Source organism: Mobula hypostoma, chromosome 13 (assembly GCF_963921235.1).
Source record: "Mobula hypostoma chromosome 13, sMobHyp1.1, whole genome shotgun sequence".
Taxonomy (NCBI): Eukaryota; Metazoa; Chordata; class Chondrichthyes; order Myliobatiformes; family Myliobatidae; genus Mobula; species Mobula hypostoma.
Window position 1 is genome coordinate 19,643,089 of NC_086109.1, and position 23,542 is coordinate 19,666,630.

The 23,542-nt window shown below is 43.0% G+C and overlaps 1 protein-coding gene and 1 long non-coding RNA gene across 4 annotated transcripts in view; one reads left to right on the top strand and one right to left on the bottom strand.

Annotated features, from left to right (window-relative positions):
* The window catches only part of LOC134355470 (uncharacterized), a 77,036-nt gene extending 63,000 nt beyond the window's left edge, over window positions 1–14,036 (bottom strand). The window contains exons 1-2 of the long non-coding RNA XR_010020092.1: window positions 13,665–14,036; window positions 261–449 (exon numbers count right to left, since the gene is read on the bottom strand). This is a non-coding gene — a long non-coding RNA (uncharacterized LOC134355470). The remainder of the gene's footprint in view (window positions 1–260; window positions 450–13,664) is intronic.
* The window catches only part of kcnd3 (potassium voltage-gated channel, Shal-related subfamily, member 3), a 392,845-nt gene that overhangs the window by 223,674 nt on the left and 145,629 nt on the right, over window positions 1–23,542 (top strand). The gene's annotated exons all lie outside the window — the stretch shown is intronic.

Below are 23,542 nucleotides of genomic sequence, written 5' to 3' on the forward strand. Positions count from 1 at the left end.
ATGGCGGCTTTTTCCAAAGTACTCCCCAGACTTTGGAGTGTTTCCAAAGTACTCATATGGTAGCATTTTGGTAGGGCTGCCCTCATGAGAATGAATCGTGTGGTTCATTGACTTTGCCAAACTTGGGAGGCTGTCCACTGGTTAACCAGCAGGGGGAGATAGAGCAGGAAAGTAAAGATGGCCACAACCAGATGAACCAGCACATCTCTGTCTTCCTCCCTTACTATAGGAAAGATTATCACAAAAGTCAACCAACTTACATGCAACGAACTTCCACAAACAGCAAAGGCTGACAAGGTGGCCTTTTCTTTTAATAAAGTTATTTTGGAGTTAAAAACTGGGCAGAGAACTGCTCAGAAATTCCACTGTTCTTCTTCTAAAGCAATAGAGCAATAAGGCAATGCAAGTTTGTATTCTTCATGGAGATTTCCCCTTTGCTGTTCCTCCTGCTTCAGAATGAATATTTATCAATAATAATAGATGACAAGCAAATCTCATCTGGCATGATTCATTGGTACATATTACTATTGATGAATACATATTCATAGGTAATAGAAGCCACAAATGGGAATAACTAGGCCATTCTATGAGATTTCTGATCCATAAGTACAAACCAATTTTGTCACACATGACAGATCAAGATGAAATAAACCAGACAAGTAATATAAAAAAAATTATATCCTCCCCTAAACCATACGTCAAACACACTAAGTCCCAGTTAGATTACCACGTTCTGGCTATTGAAAGCTGGAAAGCGATTTGCGTTTCTGATCTTTCATAACCTTTTACTATGATTCCTGCATTTCAAAAGTAAGTCATTTACTACAGAGTGATTTGCAAAAGGTACAATGGAAATCCAGGCTCTTTCTTTTTATACTCAGATGGATAATCACCTCTTTCATACCCCTTTCCCAGCAGTGCAGGACATTACTCAGAATTCTGTTCCTCTCAGTTATTCCATTATTGTCATTTTAATCATTCTTTTTGTACTGCAGATGACACTAGAATCTTTGCTCCATTCTGTTTGTTTTTGCACTTCTTGTATTTATTGTATTTATTATTACCATGTATACTAATTACTCTGTGAGCTTCATGTGAGCGAGGAACTTCATTACAGCCTGGTGGACAGTAAATTTCGTCAGGATCATTCTGGAATCATTCTTGTAAATCTTCTCTGGGCCCTCTCCAATGCCAGTACATCTTTTCTTAGATAAACTAGGTTTGCAGGGGCAATGGGAACCAGAGCACCAGAACAGATAGTGGAGTGGTTATAGAAAAAGATGTTGTTAAGCCTACATATAGAAACATAGAAACATAGAAAATAGATGCAGGAGTAGGCCATTCAGCCCTTCGAGCCTGCACCGCCATTTATTATGATCATGGCTGATCATCCAACTCAGAACCCCGCCCCAGCCTTCCCTCCATACCCCCTGATCCCCGTAGCCGCAAGGGCCATATCTAACTCCCTCTTAAGTATAGCCAATGAACTGGCCTCAACTGCTTCCTGTGGCAGAGAATTCCACAGATTCACCACTCTCTGTGTGAAGAAGTTTTTCCTAATCTCGGTCCTAAAAGGCTTCCCCTTTATCCTCAAACTGTGACCCCTTGTTCTGGACTTCCCCAACATCGGGAACAATCTTCCTGTATCTAGCCTGTCCAATCCCTTTAGGATTTTATACGTTTCAATCAGATCCCCCCTCAAACTTCTAAATTTCAATGAGTACAAGCCCAGTTCATCCAGTCTTTCTTCATATGAAAGTCCTGCCATCCCAGGAATCAATCTGGTGAACCTTCTTTGTACTCCCTCTATGGCAAGGATGTCTTTCCTCAGATTAGGGGACCAAAACTGCGCACAATACTCCAGGTGTGGTCTCACCAAGGCCTTGTACAACTGCAGTAGTACCTCCCTGCTCCTGTACTCGAATCCTCTCGCTATAAATGCCAGCATACCATTCGCCTTTTTCACGGCCTGCTGTACCTGCATGCCCACTTTTAATGACTGGTGTATAATGACACCCAGGTCTCGTTGCACCTCCCCTTTTCCTAATCGGCCACCATTCTGATAATAATCTGTTTTCCTATTTTTGCCACCAAAGTGGATAACTTCACATTTATCCACATTAAATTGCATCTGCCATGAATTTGCCCACTCACCCAACCTATCCAAGTCACTCTGCATCCTCTTAGCATCCTCCTCACAGCTAACACTGCCACCCAGCTTCGTGTCATCCTCAAACTTGGAGATGCTGCATTTAATTCCCTCACCCAAGTCATTAATATATATTGTAAACAACTGGGGTCCCAGCACTGAGCCTTGCAGTACCCCACTAGTCACCGCCTGCCATTCTGAAAAGGTCCTGTTTATTCCCACTCTTTGCTTCCTGTCTGATAACCAATTCTCCATCCACATCAATACCTTACCCCCCAATACTGTGTGCTTTAAGTTTGCACACTAATCTCCTATGTGGGACCTTGTCAAAAGCCTTTTGAAAATCCAAATATACCACATCCACTGGTTCTCCCCTATCCACTCTACTAGTTACATCCTCAAAAAATTCTATGAGATTCGTCAGACATGATTTTCCTTTCACAAATCCATGCTGACTTTGTCTGATGATTTCACCGCTTTCCAAATGTGCTGTTATCACATCTTTGATAACTGACTCCAGCAGTTTCCCCACCACCGACTTTAGGCTAACCGGTCTATAATTCCCCAGTTTCTCTCTCCCTCCTTTTTTAAAAAGTGGGGTTACATTAGCCACCCTCCAATCCTCAGGAACTAGTCCAGAATCTAACGAATTTTGAAAAATTATCACTAATGCATCCACTATTTCTTGGGCTACTTCCTTAAGCACTCTAGGATGCAGACCATCTGGCCCTGGGGATTTATCTGCCTTCAATCCCTTCAATTTACCTAACACCTCTTCCCTACTAACATGTATTTCACTTAGTTCCTCCATCTTACTGGACCCTTTGTCCCTTACTATTTCTGGAAGATTATTTATGTCCTCCTTAGTGAAGACAGAACCAAAGTAATTATTCAATTGGTCTGCCATGTCCTTGCTCCCCATAATCAATTCACCTGTTTCTGTCTGTAGGGGACCTACATTTGTCTTTACCAGTCTTTTCCTTTTTACATACCTATAAAAGCTTTTACAGTCAGTTTTTATGTTCCCTGCCAGTTTTCTCTCATAATCTTTTTTCCTCTTCCTAATTAAGCCCTTTGTCCTCCTCTGCTGAACTCTGAATCTCTCCCAGTCCTCAGGTGAGCCACTTTCTCTGGCTAATTTGTATGCTTCTTCTTTGGAATTGATACTATCCCTAATTTCTCTTGTCAGCCACGGGTGCACTACCTTCCTTGATTTATTCTTTTGCCAAACTGGATGAACAATTGTTGTAGTTCATCCATGCAACCTTTAAATGCTTGCCATTGCATATCCACCGTCAATCCTTTAAGTGTCATTTGCCAGTCTATCTTAGCTAATTCAATATGTACAATGTCGGGAATCAAAAGATTGAGCATGGTGGGACTAGTGTTCTGAGCTGCCTATATTTCAATGTTGTAGTATTGTAAAAAAGACAGATGAGTTTAGGGCATGGATTAGCATGTGGAATTATGACATTGCAGCCATTAGTGGCACTCGGTTGCGGGACGGCAGGACTGGCAGCTCAATGTTCCAGGGTTCCATTGCTTTAGATGTGATAGCACAGGAGGGATTAAAGAGGGAAGGGTGACATTTCTAGTCAGGGAAAATGTCCCGGCGGTGGTCTGTCAGGACAGACTGGGGAACTCATCTAGTGAAGCTTTATTGGTAGAACTGAACAATAACAAAGGTATGACCACATTAATGGGATTATATTATGGACTGCGGGCTTCAGAGGAGCAAATTTGTAGAGAGGTTGCAGACTCTTAAGAAACATAAGGTTGTGATAATAGATGATTTTAACTTTCCACATATTGGCTGGGACTTTCATACCATAAAGGGGTTCGATGGGAAAGAGTTTGTCAAATGTGTTCAAGAGAGTTTTCTTATCAGTACATTGAAGTCCCGCTAGAGAGAGTGCAATACCAGATCTTCAAATAGTGAATGAGACAGGGTAGCTGACAAAAGTTTGTGTAGGGGAACATGTTGCATCTAATGATCATAAAGTCATTAGTTTCAAAGTTATCATGGAAAAGGATAGGTCTGGTCCTCGGGTTGAAATTGTAAATTGCAGAGAGGCCAATTTTGATGCTAGCAGAAAGGATCTGGCAAGTGTGGACTGGGACAGGCTGTCTTCTGGCAAAGGTGTACTTGGTAAATGGGAGTCCTCCAAAACTCAAATTTTGAGAATACAGATGTTATTAAGTTCCAGTCTGAATAAGAGGCAAGGATAACAGGTTTAGGGAGGGAATCTTGGTTTTCAAGAGAGATATTGAAGCCCAAGTTAAGGAAAAGGAGGAAGTGCACAGCTGGTATAGGCAAGCAGAAACAAGTGAGGTACTTGAGGGGTATAAGAAATACAAGAAAACACTTAAGTAGGAAATCAGAAGGGATAAAGAAAGACATGAGGTTGCTCGAGCAGTCAAGGTGAAGGAGAATCCCAAGGGTTTCTATGGTCCTCTGGAAGATCAGAAAGATAATCTATGCATGGAGCTGAACATGATGGGAAATATCTTAAATGGAGTTTTCGTGCCTGTATTTATTCTGAAGATGGACATAGCATCTATAGAAGAGAGGCAACACAGCAGCAGGGCCATGGACCCTGTACAGGTTACAGAGGAGGTGTTTGCTGTCTTGCAGAAAATTAGGGTGGATAAACTCCCATGGCCTGACATGCAGGAAACCTAGCAGAGATATTTAAAACATCCTTAGCAATGGGTGTGGTGCCAGAGAATTGGAGGATACCTGATGCTGTTCCACTATTTAAGAAAAGCTCTAACAATAAACCGGGAAATTAGAGATTGATGAGCCTGGCATCAGGAATGAGAAAGTTTCGGCCGTTGATCGGGACAGGACTGCGCAAGCACGTGGAAGTCAGTCTGAGAGTCAGTGGGAGTATTTAAAAAGGAGCAGTTTGACGGAGCGGGCGACGTTGTAGCGGGCGACGGAGTAGAGGGAGACAGAGTAGGGAGGCTTTGGCTTGAGAGGTTTCGGCAAGCAGAGGCTAAGGACGAGCTTCACTCCAAGTGCGGACTCCTCCAGAGTCTTCGGCAAGGAGGCTGAGAGATGCAACTACGCCACAGTTGGAGAGGGTGAGAAGTGGTGAAGAGATGACCGCTAGGCTGTTTCAGTGTGCTGCGTGCATGATGTGGGTGGTTAGGGACACTGATAGTGCCTCTGGCTCCTACACCTGTGGAAAATGTGTCCAGTTTCAGCTTCTGAAGGACCGTGTTGCAGCACTGGAGAGGCAACTGGAAGATTTTAGGTTCATCCGGGAAAACGAGAGTTTTCTGGACAGGACCTACAGTGAGGTCGTTACACCGAGGATACCGGAAGAGAGAAGAGGGGCGACGATGAGCAAGGAAAGGATGCTTGAAGTACAGGAGACCCCGGGGGATGCGCCTCTCGTAAACAGGTTCACCCTCTTGGAAGCTGTCGGGACAGAAGATGATGCCAGCCTGAGAGGCGGTCAGGTCTGCGGGCCAACAATCGGCGCTGAAGCAAAGCCGAAGAGACAGACGTCAGGCAGAGCCGTGGTAGTAGGGGACACAATAGTGAGAGGTACAGAAAGGAGTTTCTGTGGCAACAGGCGAGATTTAAGGATGGTGTGTTGCCTCCCTGGTGCCGGGATCCAGGATGTCACGGATCGATTGCAGGGCATCCTCAAGGGTGAAGGTGAACATCCAGAAGTGGTGGTGCATGTCGGCACAAATGACGTGGGGAAGAAGAGGAAAGACATTCTACAGCGTCACTTCAGAGAACTCGGAAGAAGGCTGAAAAGCAGGACTTCCAGGGTGGTTATCTCTGGTTTGCTTCCAGTTCCTCGTGCTGGAGTGGGTAAGGACAGGGAGATAATGGATCTGAATGTGTGGCTGAGGAACTGGTGCAGGAAGCAAGGATTTACATTCTTCGACCATTGGGGTATGTTTCAGGGTAAGGATGAATTGTACAAAAGGGACGGGTTGCACCTTAATAAGTGGGGCACCAGCATTCTGGCAGGCAGGTTTGCCTCTGCAACACGGGTGTGTTTAAACTAAGTAGTGGGGGAGGGGACAAACTGGAAACATAAGGATGGAGATAAAGGGAAAGTGAGAATAAGAAAAGTTAAGAAAAACAGCAGAATCAACAGAGCAGAAAGCTCAAGAAGGGATCGTACAGTGTGGCCAAGTGAAGTAGGAATTGATAGAAACCATAGAAACCATAGAAACTACAGCACAGAAACAGGCCTTTTGGCCCTTCTTGGCTGTGCCGAACCATTTTCTGCCTAGTCCCACTGACCTGTATACGGACCATATCCCTCCATACACCTCCCATCCATGTATCTGTCCAATTTATTCTTAAATGTTAAAAAAGAACCCGCATTTACCACCTCATCTGGCAGCTCATTCCACACTTCCACCACTCTCTGTGTGAAGAAGCCCCCCCTAATGTTCCCTTTAAACTTTTCCCCCCTCACCCTTAACCCATGTCCTCTGGTTTCTTTCTCCCCTAGCCTCAGTGGAAAAAGTCTGCTTGCATTCACTCTGTCTATACCTATCATAATTTTATATACCTCTATTAAATCTCCCCTCATTCTTCTACGCTCCAGGGAATAAAGTCCTAACCTATTCAACCTTTCTCTGTAACTGAGTTTCTCAAGTCCCGGCAACATCCTTGTAAACCTTCTCTGCACTCTTTCAACCTTATTTATATCCTGGCTGTAAGTTGGTGACCAAACCTGAACACAATACTCCATAACATTTCAGCTCTTATACTCAATACTTTGATTAATAAAGGCCAATGTACCAAAAGCTCTCTTTACAACCCTATCCACTTGTGACGCCACTTTTAGGGAATTTTGTATCTGTATTTCCAGATCCCTCTGTTCCACTGCATCCCTCAGTGCCTTACCATTAACCCTGTATGTTCTACCTTGGTTTGTCCTTCCAACGTGCAATACCTCACACTTGTCTGTATTAAACTCCATCTGCCATTTTTCAGCCCATTTTTCCAGCTGGTCCAAGTTCCTCTGCAGGCTCTGAAAACCTTCCTCACTGTCTACTACACCTCCAATCTTTGTATCATCAGCAAATTTGCTGATCCAATTTACCACATTATCATCCAGATCATTGATATAGATGACAAATAACAATGGACCCAGCACTGATCCCTGTGGCACACCACTAGTCACAGGCCTCCACTCAGAGAAACAATTCTCTACCACCACTCTCTGGCTTCTTCCATTGAGCCAATGTCTAATCCAATTTACCACCTCTCCATGTATACCTAGCAACTGAATTTTCCTAACTAATCTCCCATGCGGGACCTTGTCAAAGGCCTTACTGAAATCCATGTAGACAATATCCACTGCCTTCCCTTCATCCACTTTCCTGGTAACCTCCTCAAAAAACTCCAACAGATTGGTCAAACATGACCTACCATGTTGACTCTCCCTAATAAGTCCCTGTCTATCCAAATGCTTGTAGATTCTGTCTCTTAGTACTCCCTCCAATAACTTACCTACTACCGACGTTAAACTCACCGGCCTATAATTTCCCGGATTACTTTTCGATCTTTTTTTAAACAACGGAACAACATGAGCCACTCTCCAATCCTCCTCCGGCACCTCACCCGTAGACAGCGACATTTTAAATATTTCTGCCAGGGCCCCCGCATATGATATGGGAGGTGAGGGGAGTAATAAATTAAAAATATTATATATGAATGCACGGAGTATAAGAAATAAAGTGGATGAGTTTGAGGCACAGTTGGAAATTGCTAAGTGTGATGTTGTGGGAACAACAGAGACATGGCTTCAAGTGGACAGGGCCTGCGAAATGAATATTCAAGGGTATACGTCCTATCGAAAGGACAGGCTGATGGGCAGAGGGGGTGGGGTGGCTCTGTTGGTGAGGAAGGATATTCAGTCCCTTGCGAGGGGGGACATAGAATCAGGAGACATAGAGTCAGTATGGATAGAACTGAGAAATTCTAAGGGTAGAAAGGCCCTAATGGGAGTTATCTACAGGCTCCCAAACAGTAGTCTGGATGTAGGGTGTAAGTTGAATCAAGAGTTAAAATTGGCATGTCGCAAAAGTAATGCTACAGTTGTTATGGGGGATTGAAACATGCAGGTAGACTGGAGGAATCAAGTTGGTACTGGACCCCAAGAAAGGGAGTTTGTGGAGTGCCTCCGAGATGGATTCTTAGAACAGCTTGTACTGGAGCCTACCAGAGAGATCGCAATTCTAGATTTAGTGTTGTGCAGTGAACCAGATTTGATCAGGGACCTTGAGGTAAGGGAGCCATTAGGAGGTAGTGACCATAATATGATAAGTTTTAATCTACAATTTGAGAGGGGGAAGGGAAACTCGGAAGTGTCAGTATTACAGTTGAACAAAGGGAACTATGGTGCTATGAGGGAGGAGCTGGCCAAAGTTCAATGGAACAATACCCTAGCAGGGATGACAGTGGAACAGCAATGGCAAGTGTTTCTGGGAATAATGCGGAAGGTGCAGGATCAGTTTTTTCCAAAGAGGAAAAAAGATCCCAAGGGAAGTAAGGGGAGGCCGTGGTTGACAAGAGAAGTAATGGACAGTATAAAAATAAAAGAGAAGAAGTATAACATAGCAAAGATGAGTGGGAAGCCGGAGGATTGGGAAACTTTTAAAGAGCAACAGAAGGTAACTAAAAAGGCAATACACAGAGAAAAAATGAGGTACAAAGGTAAACTAGCCAAGAATATAAAGGAGGATAGTAAAAGCTTCTTTAGGTATGTGAAAAGGAAAAAAATAGTTAAGACCAAAATTGGGCCCTTGAAGACAGAAACGGGTGAATTTATTATGGGGAACAAAGAAATGGCAGACGAGTTGAACAGGTACTTTGGATCTGTCTTCACTAGGGAAGACACAAACCATCTCCCAGATATAAAGGTGGCCAAAGGACCTAGGGTAATGGATGAACTGAAGGAAATTTATATTAGGCAGGAAATGGTGTTGGATGGACTGTTGGGTCTGAAGGCTGATAAGTCCCCGGGACCTGATGGTCTGCATCCCAGGGTACTTAAGGAGGTGGCTTTAGAAATCGTGGAGACATTGGTAATCATTTTCCAATGTTCTATAGATTCAGGATCAGTTCCTGTGGATTGGAGGGTGGCTAGTGTTGTCCCTCTCTTCATAAAGGGAGGAAGAGAGAAAACAGGGAATTATAGACCGCTTAGCCTGACGTTGGTGGTGGGAAAGACGCTGGAGTCAATTATAAAAGATGAAATTACGACACATCTGGATAGCAGTAACAGGATCAGTTTGAGTCAGCATGGATTTACGAAGGGGAAATCGTGCTTGACTAATCTTCTGGAATTTTTTGAGGATGTAGCTATGAAAATGGACAAGGGAGAGCCAGTGGATGTAATGTGCCTGGACTTTCAGAAAGCCTTTGATAAAGTCCCACATATGAGATTAGTGGGCAAAATTAGGGCACATGGTATTGGGGGCAAAGTACTGACATGGATTGAAAATTGGCTGGCTGACAGAAAACAAAGAGTAGCCATTAATGGGTCCCTTTCGGAATGGCAGGCGGTGACCAGTGGGGTACCACAGGGTTCAGTGCTGGGACCGCAGCTGTTTACAAAATATATTAATGATTTAAATGAGGGAATTAAAAGTAACATTAGCAAATTTGCCGATGACACAAAGCTGGGTGGCAGTGTGAACTGTGAGGAGGATGTTATGAGAATGCAGGGTGACTTGGACAGGCTGGGTGAGTGGGCAGATGCATGGCAGATGCAGTTTAATGTGGATAAATGTGAGGTTATCCACTTTGGTGGTGAGAACAGGAAGGCAGATTATTATCTAAATGGAGTCAAGTTAGGAAAAGGGGAAGTACAACGAGATCTAGGTGTTCTTGTACATCAGTCACTGAAAGCAAGCATGCAAGTTCAGCAGGCTATGAAGAAAGCTAATGGCATGCTGGCCTTCATAACAAGGCAAATTGAGGATAAGAGCAAAGAGGTCCTTCTGCAGCTGTACAGGGCCCTGATGAGACCATACCTGGAGTACTGTGTGCAGTTTTGGTCTCCAAATTTGAGGAAGGACATTCTTGCTATTGAGGGAGTGCAGTGTAGGTTCACGAGGTTAATTCCCGGGATGGCGGGACTGTCATATGTCGAAAGATTGGAGCGATTGGGCTTGTATACTCTGGAATTTAGAAGGCTGAGAGGGGATCTTATTGAAACATATAAGATTATTAAGGGATTGGACACGCTGGAGGCAGGAAGCATGTTCCCGCTGATGGGTGAGTCCAGAACCAAAGGCCACAGTTTAAGAATAAGGGGTAGGCCATTTAGAACGGAGTTGAGGAAAATTTTTTTCACCCAGAGAGTGGTGGATATATGGAATGCTCTGCCCCAGAAGGCTGTGGAGGTCAAGTCTCTGGATGCTTTCAAAAAAGAGATGGATAGAGCTCTTCAAGATAGCGGAATCAAAGGTTATGGGAATAAGGCAGGAACTGGATACTGATTGTGGATGATCAGCCATGATCACAGTGAATGGCGATGCTGGCTCGAAGGGCCGAATGGCCTACTCCTGCACCTATTGTCTATTGTCTATTGTAATTGGAAGGTATTCTAATGGACCAGATATATAAGTATTTGGATAGACAGGGACTGATTACAGATAGTTAACATGGCTTTTTGAGTGGTAAGTCTTGTCTAACCAATCTTATAGAATTTTTTGAGGAAGTTATCAAGAAAGCTGATGAAGGCAAGCCAGTAGATATTTTTTACAAGGACTTTAGCAAGCCCTTTGAAAAGGTCCCACATGGGAGGTTGGTCAAGAAGATTCAGTCACTTGGATTCAAGATGAGGCAGTAAATTAGATTAGACATTGGCTTCGCAGAAGAAGCAGAGAGTTATTGCAGATGTTTGCCTCTCTGACTGGAGGCCTGTGTCAAGTGGTGTGCCGTGGGGATCGGTACTGGGTCTGTCACTGTTTGTCATCTATGTCAACGAGAAGTGAACATTGCATTTGCTTTCCTTACCACTGACTCAACCTGCAAGTTAAGTTTTAGGGAATCCTTCCCAAGGACTCCATTTGTACTATAATTTTGAATTTTCTCCCTGTTTAGAAAATAGTCTACGCCTTTGTTTCTGCTACCAAAGTGCATGACCATATACTTCCCTACATTATATCCTATCTACCATTTCTTTGCCCATTCTCCCAATCTGTCTAAATCCTTCTACAGACTTCTTCTTCCTTAACACTGCCCCTCAACTTACCTTTGTCTTGTCTACAAATTTGGCCACAAAGCCATCAATCCCATCATCCAAATCATTCGCATACAACTTGAAAAAAATCAATCCTGCACCTACCCCTCTGAAACACACTAGTCACCAGCATCCAACCAGAAAAAGCCCCCTTCATTCCCTCTCTGCCTCCTGCCAGTCAGCCAAACTTCTATCCATGCTAGTATCTTCCTTGTAGTAACATGGACTTTTATTTTATTAAGCAGTCTCGTGTATGGCACCTTGTCAAAGGCCTTCTGAAAACCCAACTAAACAACATCAGCTGATCCTCCACTTTCTAACTTGCCTATTAATTTCTCAAAGAATTCCAACAGATTTGTCAGGCAAGATTTCCTCTTAAGGAAACTATGCTGACTTTGGCCTGTTTTATTAAATACCTACAAGTACGCCAAAACCTCATCCTTAGTAATGGTCTCCAACATCTTCCCAACCACTGAAGTCAGTCTAACTGGTCTATGATATTATTTCTTCTGCCTCTTTCCCTATTTAAAGAGTAGAGTGACATTTGCAATTTTCCAGTTCTCTAGAACCATTCCAGAATCTAGTGATTCTTGAAAGATCATTACTAATGCCTCCACCATCTTTTTAGTTACCTCTTTCAGAGCCTTATTGTATAGTGCATCTGGTCCAGGTGATTTATCTACCTTCAGACCTTTCATCTTCCCAAGCACCTTCCCCTTAGTAATAACAACAGCACTCACTTCTGCCTCCTGACACCCTCGAATTTCTGGCTTACATGTGTCTTCCATGTCTTCCATGGTGAAAACTGATGCAAAGTACTTATAAAGTTCCTCCGTCATTTATTTGTCTCCCATTACTGCTTCTCCAGCGTCATTTTCCAGCAGGCCAATATTCATTCTCGCCTCTTAATTACTCTTTATTTATTTGAAAAAACCTTTTATATCATTGACTTGCTTCCCCTTATATTTCATCTTTTCTCTCCTTCTAGCTCTTTTAGTTGCCTTCTGTTGGTTTTCAAAAGCTTTCCAATCCTCTAACTTCCCACTATTTTTTTTCTATATTGTATATCCTCTCTTTGGTTTGGAAAGTATGGGGGGGGGTGCACGGGGGTGCAGATTTCAGTGTGTTTTTTTACCACCACAGAGAGTGGAGGGTTGCTGTAACGTATTGCCAGGGTAGTGGAAGAGACGGATGCAGCAGGAACATTTAACAGACTCTTAAATAGGCACATGGATGAAAGAAAATTGGAGGAGTTTGCAGAAGGGAAATATTAGGTTGATCTTGGGGTAGTTTAAAAAGGGCTGCATGGTAGTGTAGCAGTTAGCAAAATGTTATTACAGCTCGAGTGGCCTGGTTCAACTCCCACTGCTGTCTATAAAGAGTCTGTATGTTCTTCCTGAGATTGTGTGGGTTTCCTCCGGAGGCTCTGGTTTTCTCCTTCATTTCAAAGATGTACGGGTTAGTAGGTTAATTGGGAAAACAAAGATCTTTGTAAAGATTAGCTTTGTTTGTCACATGGTACATCAAAACATGTGGTGTTGTTGGCATCAAGTCAAATCAGCAAAGATTGTACTGGGCATCATGCAAGTGTTCAGAGAACCATAATGGATTATAAGTCCACCGAGTACAATAATGATAGTGATACCTCTCTTCCTGATAGGCTGAATGCCTTCGATGCATGTTTTGGTGTGTCAGCCAGGAAGGCCCCTCATCCCGAGGAGCAGGTACTCTGTCTGATCACTGCTGATGTGAGGAAGACCCTAGCCAGGATCAACACATGTCAAGCTGCTGGACCTGATAATGTGCCTGACTTAATCATTCCCACATTTTCCCTGGAGTAACGCAACCTGCCAGCAGGGAGATGGGCCATGGTCCACATTGCCTGGAGCTATGACGTGGCTGCAGTCTGATGCAAGCACAGGCATAATCACACAAGTCAGAAGGTGGTTAGATAGCACTGGACCCAGCCAGTTCAGGGTGGTCATCCTCCACCTAGTCCTCCACCTAGTTACTCTGGCTCCCAATGGCTTGAATCCTTGTCTCCTCAACTGGTCTATGAGATTGACTGGGCCACAAAGAGTCAGCAAGCCTCCAGCACACACACAGTTGTGGAGATCCCTTCATCAGTAATCAAAGGGAAGTGGAAAGAGTTGAAAAATTTTAAGTAACTCTAATAAGATTTAATATATTCATTAACTATGTAAAATAAGTATTAAGCCATTGTTAATTATTAAGCAAATAAATACACAATAAAATTAAAAACAAAATCTAAAACTTACATTTTAAATGATGCTCGATGATCCTATTCAAATCAAGTTCAACTTCAAGTTTATTGTCTTCAGATGTATATGTATACTGCCAAATGAAGTAATGTTCCTCCGGATCAAATCAGTACCACTGGACAGCAGTCATTAAGGCAGGTTACTGTCGCCTTCTTTGTCACCATGAAGATAGTGGCTGCCTTGAATCCTACAGGGACAGTAGGCTGTTCCAGAGAGACGTTGATGATGTGTGTAGAACCTCTGTTAACTGGTTTGCACAGCCTCTCCTTCTCAGCACCTGACCAGGTGTGTTATCAGGTCCCACAACTTTACATGTGTTGACCCTGGCTAAGATACTTCCTCACATCAGCTGCAGCCAGACAGAGTGCCTGCTCGTCGAGAGGAGGTGGAGGAGGGGGGCCTTCCTCACTGGCAATTTATATCAAGCATAAAAGACAGTCAGCCTATCAGGAGCAGAGGTGTCACTATCGTTAACATGCTCGATGGACTTGAAATACATTATGGTCTATGTGCCTTGCCACGTGCATCTAGTGTAGCAGAAACTTGATGTAACAGAAACGGCTGTATTTTCTCTGTGAATAATCCAGTTTTGATCATGTTCATGCCAAGCACCTGGTACGAAGGTTAAAAAAAAAATCTGGATATTTTAAGATACAAAAAAAAAGTCTGGAAACTGTTCAGCAACCTGCACAGTGCTGAGTCCAGGGCACATCTCAGTAATAGACAGGGGTATATCCAACCTCCAGTGCGCTCCCAGCTTTACACTTCAGTGTGCAGCTACAGAGGTACTGCATGAGTCCACTGCCATAACTGGTTATATAGTTGCTGGCCTGCCAGCTTTTGTCCAGTCTTAACCTGTTGAACCTATTCCATGTCACGCTGTGGTGGGTGCCACACAACACAATGGAAGACATTGTCAGCGTGAAGACCAGAAATGAGTGATAGCCTCTCCCATCAAGACTGTTATGGGCAGATGAATCTGCAGCCATTAGAGGGGCAGGTAGATGCACCTGAATTGATCATTTTATTTCCTACTTGAAGAGAAGTAACTATGTACTGCAAACTCTATAGAGCTTAACTTACCTGAACAATTTGTGTCTCTTGAATTGTCTATGAATACTTTTTAAATTTCTTTTATGGTGGTTCAAGCTTCGTTTGCTTCCATCTAGAATGACATTGATGACATTTTATTATAACCAATGGCTATTTTGATCGATGGTCTGCTTCTGTTTAACATTCTGTGTTCTTTCATGCAGCTAGTCCCTGCTACAGTGAAGTTCTACTGAAGGCAAGTTAACCAATATAATGTTTTTGAGATGAGAGGATTACCCCAGGACACCTTCATCATATTTTTATAGTGGACAGAGCACTCGTATTTGATGCAACACACACAAAATACAGGAGGAACTCAGCAGTTCGGCAGCATCTATGGCAAGCAATAAATTTCGAGCCAAGACCCTTCATCAGAACTGAAATGTCATCTCTTTATTCCTCGCTGTAGATGCTGCCTAACCTGCTGAATCCCTGCAGTATTTTATGTGTGCTTCTGATTTAGAGCATCTGTAGAATTTCTTGCATCTACTATTATTTAATATTTTGTTGAGTCAGCATTGACACAGTTTTACTGTGAGAAGTCATTTGTATTTCGTAAAATGCTGAGGCGTAGATAAAATGGACAGCCAGTGCCTTTGTCCCAGGGCGGAGATGATTAATATGAGTGGGAACAATTTTAAGGTTATTAGAGGAAAGTATAAGGGGCGATGTTAGAGGTTATTGTCTTTTTCACAGGGAGTGGAGGGTGCATATTACACATTGCCAGGGGTGACGTTAGAGACAGATGCATTAGGAACATTTAAGAGGCTCTTAAGGAGGCACATGGATGAAAGAAAAATGGAGGGCTTTGCAGAGGGGAAGTATTAGATTGATCTTGGGGTCAGTTAAAAGGGGTTGCATGGCAGTGCCAGCGAACTGGGTTCAATTTCCACTGCTGTCTATGTCCTTCTTCAGATGGTGTGGGTTTCCACTGTACTCCTCCTTCATTTCAAAGATGTAGGTCACATGGGTGTAATTGGGTGGTGCAGGCTCACTGGGCTGGTAGGCCTGTTACCATACTGTACCTCTAAATTAATCAAATAAATAAATAAGATCAGCACAGCAGTTTGGGCCAAACCATAGTGTGGTGTACTGTTCTATGTTCACCTGGATACTGCAACCATACTGAGATCAAATCCAGTTACAATTCTTCCACATTTTCCTCATCTGGTAAAAACCATGAAAGTTGACCATTCACCCAGAAATAGAATTACAATGTTTAATTTCACCGACAATGATGATACATAAGTGTGGTGATGCAGACTGCGCCATGATAGGGCAGCTTCTCTCCTCTTCTTCCCCACCCCCCCCCCGTCTTCTCCCTCACCCCCTCACTTTTCTGTCCTCTTCCCACACATCTGCCCTCTCTCCTCAGTCCCCTGCAGTCTCCTCCACTCTATCATCCCCACACATCCATCCTCTCCCATGAAAGCTGCGAGACTTTAGAAATGTTGAAAGGCTGGGTCCACTTGGATAATTCTGTCATTGAGCCAGCACTGGTGTTGTGGGCCCAATCGCCTCCTGCTCTGTGCCACAGCCAGTCAAAGTTGTTCATTAGGTATGAAGAGATTTTAATTGATTCAGGGAGAAGTTATGTAAATCCTTTTTTTTCTTATAAGTCTGCAGTGCATGAAGTGAAAAATCTCAGAATGTGAATGTCAATCATTTTACTGGACAGGGACAAGCAATTTAAAGCTCTGGGCAATTTTTTCTTAAGTCATTCTAACTCATTGCTTCCTCCATTACATCGGTGATTACATTTCCAAAGCACTTAATTGGCTTTAAAGCATATTTATACATCCAAAGATCTTGAAAACACAGTACGATTTGAGTAAAGTGAAATTTGGTCACATGTTTCACACATCAGGAATAGTTTCCCCTCATTTTCCATGAGGATTTGACAGGTGCTACTCATTTTTTAAACATCTGTTGCCCTTAAGAGCACTCAAGTTATGCGCCAATACATTAATAACTGAAGCGCAATTAGAATATAATTTTGCATGTTGACATAATGCCAAGTGATAGAGAGGAGTAATATTCAAGACAGACCCATAGGCATTAGTTTGACTGTGAAACATTTGCATCCATTATATATACAAAGATTATGATTTATACTCATTTGATTTTTCGATATCCTGTGCTCAAAATGTAAACAACATCTGTGCTCACAAATTAGCCATAATAAAAGTCCTCAATGCCATGCTAGATGGCAGTTAATGACTGATAGAAGCCACACAACAGAAACTTAAGGAATAATTTGTAGACAATTAAAAAGTCACCAATTGTTTCTAGTCCGTTAAGTTCCAAATACACTGCCGTAGTCACTCATTCCTGAGTCGGGTTTCCTGCTTCACTTGAGAACAGGGTAATTTGTAACTCAGACTCACTCCTTCTCAAGACTTTAAACAGTTGAGATCTCACCTCCCATTTCCATTTTTCACCCTCATCCTCAGAATTAGAATCAGAATCACGGATATATGTCATGAAGTTTATCATTTTGCGGCAGCAGTACAGTACAATATATAAAATACTATAAATTACAATAAGAAACATAAAGCTAGTGCAAAATTGTGAGTTAATGAGTTCATGGATTGTTCAGAAATCTGATGACAGAGGAGAAGAAGCTGGGGCAGCACAATGGTGTAGTGGTTAGCACACTTTACAGATCCAGCGGCCCAGGTTCGATTCCCACCAGTGCCCATAACGAGTTTGTACGTTCTCCCCCATGTCTGTCCAGGTTTCCTCCGGGTGCTCTGGTTTCCTCCCACAGTCCATTGGTAGGTTAATTGGTCATTGTAAATTGATCAGGCTAGGATTAAATCGGGTGGTGGGGCTCAAAGTGCCGGAAGAACCTATTTCAAGCTGTATCTCAATCAATCAACAAACAAACTGTTCCTAAAATGTTAGGTGTGTGTCTCCAGGCTCCCGTACCTCCTCTCTGTTGGTAACAATAAAGAGAGGACATGTCCTGGGTGATGAGGACCTTAATGACGGAAGCCGCCTTTCTGACGCATGGCCATTTGTGTGCATGATGGAGATGGCTGAGAATCCTCTGCATTGGTGCCCCCATACCAGATGGTGATGCACACAGTCAGAATGCTCACCACCATACATCTGTACAGTCTTCCTTGAATTCATACGATTTTAGCATCGTCGCACGGTATCACCTACCTTTCAATCACAGAACACTTCACTGAATTCTAATCACACAGGGTTCCAGTTGTAAAATTCTCACCTTTCATTCCTTTCTCCCTCCCCACGGTTCCTTCTTTCAGGAAGTCTTTGCAACCCCCTCTAATCCTACAACTTTCCTCAGATCGCTGCATTCCTCGGATTCATGGTCCCTTTCCCATCAATAACTTTAGTTGCTACATTATTAATGTCCCTGCCTTTCAGTGGGCTGAAGCTTCCTGAAACTTCCTCTCCATCTACTTCTTTAGTTATTCCCTATAGACCAAGCTGATGATCATACTTTTGCCTTAAAACACATCACATTTGGCTTGTTAACAATCCTGAGAAGCATTGTGGGAACTTTATTCCACATTAAAAGGGTTACAGTATATGAAAGCGATTTGTTTTTGTTTGAAGGTATTTTTTTTAATGAGCTTTCCAAGGTCAGTGCTGCATTTACCAATGAGTCTATAGAACAGTTTATAAGGCCACACTTGGAGTACTGTGAGCAGTTCTGAGTCCCTGATGCGCTGGCCTTGGAGAGGGTCCAGTGGAGGTTCAGTAGAATGATCTGGGAATGAAACGGTTAATGTATGAGGAGTGTTTGATGGCTCTGGACCTGTCCTCACTGCAGTTTAGAAGAATGAGGGAGGCTCTCATTGAAACCTATCGAATATTGAAAGGCCTAGATAGAGTGGATGTTGAGAGGATGTTTCCGATAGTGGGGGGAGTTTAGGACCAGAGGACGCAGCCTCAAAATAGAGGGATGTCCCTTTTAAACAGAAATATAGAGGAATTTCTTTAGCGAGAGGGTGATGAAATAATATAATCCATTGTCGCAGACAGCTGTGGAGACCATGATGGGGTATATTTAAAGAAGAGATGATAGGGTCTTGATTCGTCAGGGTGTCAAAGGTTATGGGTAGAAGGCAGAAGAATGGGGCTGAGAGGGAAAATAAATCAGCCGTGATGGAATGGCAGAGCGGACTTGATAGGCTAATAGGCTAATTCTGCTCCTGTGTCTTATGTCTTGTTGGCGGTACTTTACCAAAAGTTCTCACCCGTCTAAAATAAACACAAGAGCTTGCCTATAAGTTAACTGGTACATTCAAACATTATGAGATGAAATAGAAAGTACTGAATACCGTCTGCATGTCAGGCAGCATCTATTAAGAGGAAAATGGAGCTTTGATAAAAGGTCATTGACCTAAAACATCTGCCCAAGGAACAGACTGGACACCTTTTACAAAGAGTTAGTACTTGTAGAGGAGCTGAATGGTCTCATTCTGTTGTGTTTCATTCTGTGTGCCCAGCAATGGTAGGGACATTGTTTATTGAACTGAATCAGTATAGTAATTGATAATCAGGCATCAGGAAATATAAGAAAGTTGCCCGATTGTTGTAAAAGGCCTCACAGTCAAATGGGACTAACTTACATGGGCATCTTGGTCAGCATGGACAAATTGGACCAAAGAGCCTGCTTGTGTGCTGAATTACTGTATGACTCTATCTGATTCATTAATGCTAAGTGTGACATGTCAGCACTGCAGTGAGTGCCATCGCTGTACAGCACTAGCGATCACTGGTCGGGGTTCGATACCTGCTGCTGCCTGTAAGGAGTTTGTATGTTATTCTCATAAGCGGCTGGGTTTCTTCTGGGTGCTCCAGTTTCTTCCCACATCCCAAAGATGTAGGGTGCAGGAAAGTGAGTTGTGGGTGTGCTATGCTGGTGCCAGAAACATGGCGGCACTTGCCGGCTGCCCAGTACAATCCTCGCTGATTTGATTCAACACAAACGACGCACTTCATTATATATGTCTTGACGTTTCAATGTATATGTGACTAGTACATAGTCCATAAGCAGCGCCCATCCTGTGTACTGCCCACCCTCATCGGGGAAAAGGCTACACAGCATCTATGCTAGAAACACTAGACTCGGAAATAGTTACATTTCCCTAGCCGTCAGGCTGATCAATGCCTCCACACATTAGCCCACCCCACCACATCAGCTACTCCTCTCCGCAGCTCCTCAACACCCTTCATCCCCCCCGCCTCCCTGACCTGCCACTTCACAATTACACTCCACACCTCATACCTACACCAGCACAGTCACTGTCCTACTGCGTTTGCATAGGCCCTGCTGCTACCTCGAAGATTTCCTCTTGCCGAGAGTTACATTGTCACCTTATCATTTCCTGTCAGAGTCGCAAATACTCCTGCAACATGTCATTAATGTACATAAGATCAGTCTGTCTGTATACAGTCACACTCAAGCATTTATTTGTACATTATGTTTTATAGGGTTGCTTTTATATTTGTGTCTATTGAGTTCTTTATACTTATTCAAGTTCAGTTTCAAGTTCAAGTTTATAGTCATCTGCCTGTATATATATATACAACCAAACAAAACAACATCCCTCTGGACCCACAAGCATATATCACACACAGCACATAAAGCGAGATATTCCATAAATAAATTAATAAAAAATAATTCCAAAATACATGTAATGCACAGCACTGGTAAGCAGTAAACAGCTTGCTGTTCTAGTGACCAGACCTCGGTGTTGATAGAATATTCATTACTCTTGCAGCCTGACGGGAGAAGCCGTTACCAAGTCTGGAAGATCTATCCTCCATCGGGTCTTGCAGTCTGATGCTTTGCAGCTTCTGTACCACTCAATGATGCAGCAAGACAGGGCAGTCTCAATGGTGCTCCTGTAGAAAGTTGTAAGAATGGGGCAGAGAGACTTGCATGATTCAGTCGCCTCAGAACGAGTAGACACTACTGTGCCTTCTTGACTAATGAGGAGGTATTGTGGGTCCAGGGTAGATAGTCCATTTTTTGCACACTAGGGAACTTCGTGCTCTTAATTCTCTACACAGCAGAACCATTGATGTGCAATGGAGAGTGGTCTACCTGTGCCTTCCTGAAGCCCACAGTTATCTTTATTTCTCTTGTCCATGTTGCAACTCAGTTTGCTGTTCTCACATTATTTGACAATCCTCGCGACCTCCTCTCTATGCTGACTCATCATTGTTGCTGATAAAGCCAATTACTGTTGTATCGTTAGTGAACAACTGATGTGGCTTGTGCTGGATCGAGCAGTGCAGTCCTGTCAGCAGCATGAACAGTAGTGGGCTAAGCACACAGCCCTGAGAAGGCACCAGTGGTCAGCATAACAACGCTTGAGATGTTGCTGCCAACTCGGACTGACTGTGGGCTTTCCATAAAGAAGTCCAAGATTCAATTTTATAGAGTGCTGTTGAGTCCTAATCAGGACGGTTTACCCACCAGCCTCTGAGGGACAACTGAGTTAAATGCTGATCTGAAGTCAATGAGCATCCTGGCGTATGAAGCATCATTTTCAGGTGGGACAGGACAGAGTGGGGACCCGAGTCTATGGCATCATTAGTGGACTCATATGAGTGGCAGCTGAACTGGTGCTCCTGTTTTTTTAATGCTGCATCAGATCGGGAGTAACAATCATTTTGCTTACCTTTATACTCATGTACTGAAGAATGACAATAAATATTCTTGAATCTTAAAGTGAATCTATTCTTTCAGAGAAGGAAATCAATCGTCATACTTAGCCCGGCACTTGTATAATGTTAGTGCCATTTTAGACGGCTGACTTAATATCTCAAGAGCAGTAGGATTTGGCAGGAAATGTTACTTTGCTAGGTGCCAGCCACAAGGACTAAAATAAAGCAAACTGAATTTAGCCAATGCTCCATCGTATAACTTCATAAAATATGAGTTTAACCTAGGAGCCGTGAAGGTCAATGACAATGCATCAGCAGTGTCATCACCTGTCTTTTGACTCCACCAGTATTTTCTCCTTCTTTTTCAAGAGAGTCTTAATTTATGTCAGGACCTTTCATGGCCTTGGTTCATCCCAGAGTGAATTTGAGCTCACCAAATTCATTTTGAAGCTGCAGCCAATTTTATCAAAATGGGATCCAACAGTGTGTTTGAGTCCAGATTTTCCATGACGTTGATCAAGAAATAATTATTGGCAAGATCAGAATCAGAAGCAGGTTTACCATCACTCATATTTGTCATGAACTTTTTTGTTGTTTTGTGTTAGTAGTACAGTGTAATGTATAAAATATTACTGTAAGTTAAAATAAGAGATATATATATAATTTAAAAAGTTGTGCGAAAAGAGAGGAAAAGGTAGTGTTCCTGGGTTCATGGTCCATTCAGAAATCTGATGGTGGAGAGGAAGAAGTTGTTCCTAAAATGTCGAGCATGTCTCTTCAGCTTCTGAAGAGCGAAGATCATTGGGAGATATCTGTGTTCAGTGTCACGGATCAAAGAGAAGAACGCCATCACTAGTTAGGAGTACATTGTGAATGCTCTATTGTTCTGCTGGGTACAGATTCCACAATGGCTCTGGCACTTTTCCCAGGAGCGGAGGAGAAGATGGCGGCACGACGCAGTGCACATGGCCGCTCTGGAATGATATCGTATTTGTAAGTAGATACCGTGCACAATCCTGATTTGATGGAGACAGACGTGAGAAGCACGGAGGAACATCTGGAGAAACTTCTGAAATGCCCGGTTCGATGCCGCTGCTACTGTGCGATCGAGAATCTCCGGAGGGGAAGGCCCCAAATCCTCGGCTTTGCCTACTGCCTGTTGCCGGAGCCGGGGTCAAAGTGCTCGGCGGAGATGGTGCTTGGTGCTTGGTGCATCGGCAAGTTTGCAGCACTGGAAGCTCATGGCAAGGAGAGTTTTTCTTCCTTCTACCGTCTACATGAGATGATGGGACTTTTGAGAGACTTTGAGACTTTTTTTTACCATGCCTATGGTCTGTTCTTTATCAAATTACGGTATTGCTTTGCACTGTTGTAACTATATGTTATAATTATGTGGTTTTTGTCAGTTTTTTTAGTCTTGGTTTGTGTTGTGTTTCTGTGATATCACTCTGGAGGAACATTGTATCATTTCTCAGTGCATGCATTACTAAGTGACAATAAAGAGGACTGTGTGTCCTCTTAATCCAATCTAATCTAATTATTCTTAACTGAAAAGGAACAATCACCATGTGGAATGAGAGAATTCAGAACCAGGATCATGTTTAGCATCACTGACATGTCATGAAAAATCTTGTTTCAAGGCAGCAATACATAAAAATATGATAAATTATAACAAGATGTATATGTGTGTGTGTGTGTGTGTGTGTGTGTGTGTGAGTGTGTGTGCATCTGTCCATATGCTAAATAAGTAGTTCAGAAAGAGAGCAAAATTAGTGAGGTAATGTTCATGGGATGGGTTCATTGTCCTTTCAGAAATCTGATGGTGGAGGGGAAAAAGCTATTCCTAAAACATTGAGTGCGTGTCTTCAGGCTCTTGTACCTCCGCCCCGATGGTAGTAATGAGAACAAGGCAAATCCCGGATGGCGGGAATCATTAATAATTAACCTTCTAACTTTGATTGGTTAAATCTTTAAACTCTCTTTTTCACACTGCTCCCTTCCTCCACCCACACCGCTTTCTCCCTCTAAGGTAGACTCCTGCCTATTTTTATCCACATTGCACAAGCATTCTTTGTCTCAGTTGGGAAATCTCATATCCAAGTACACACTGACTCCATTCATCCATTGAT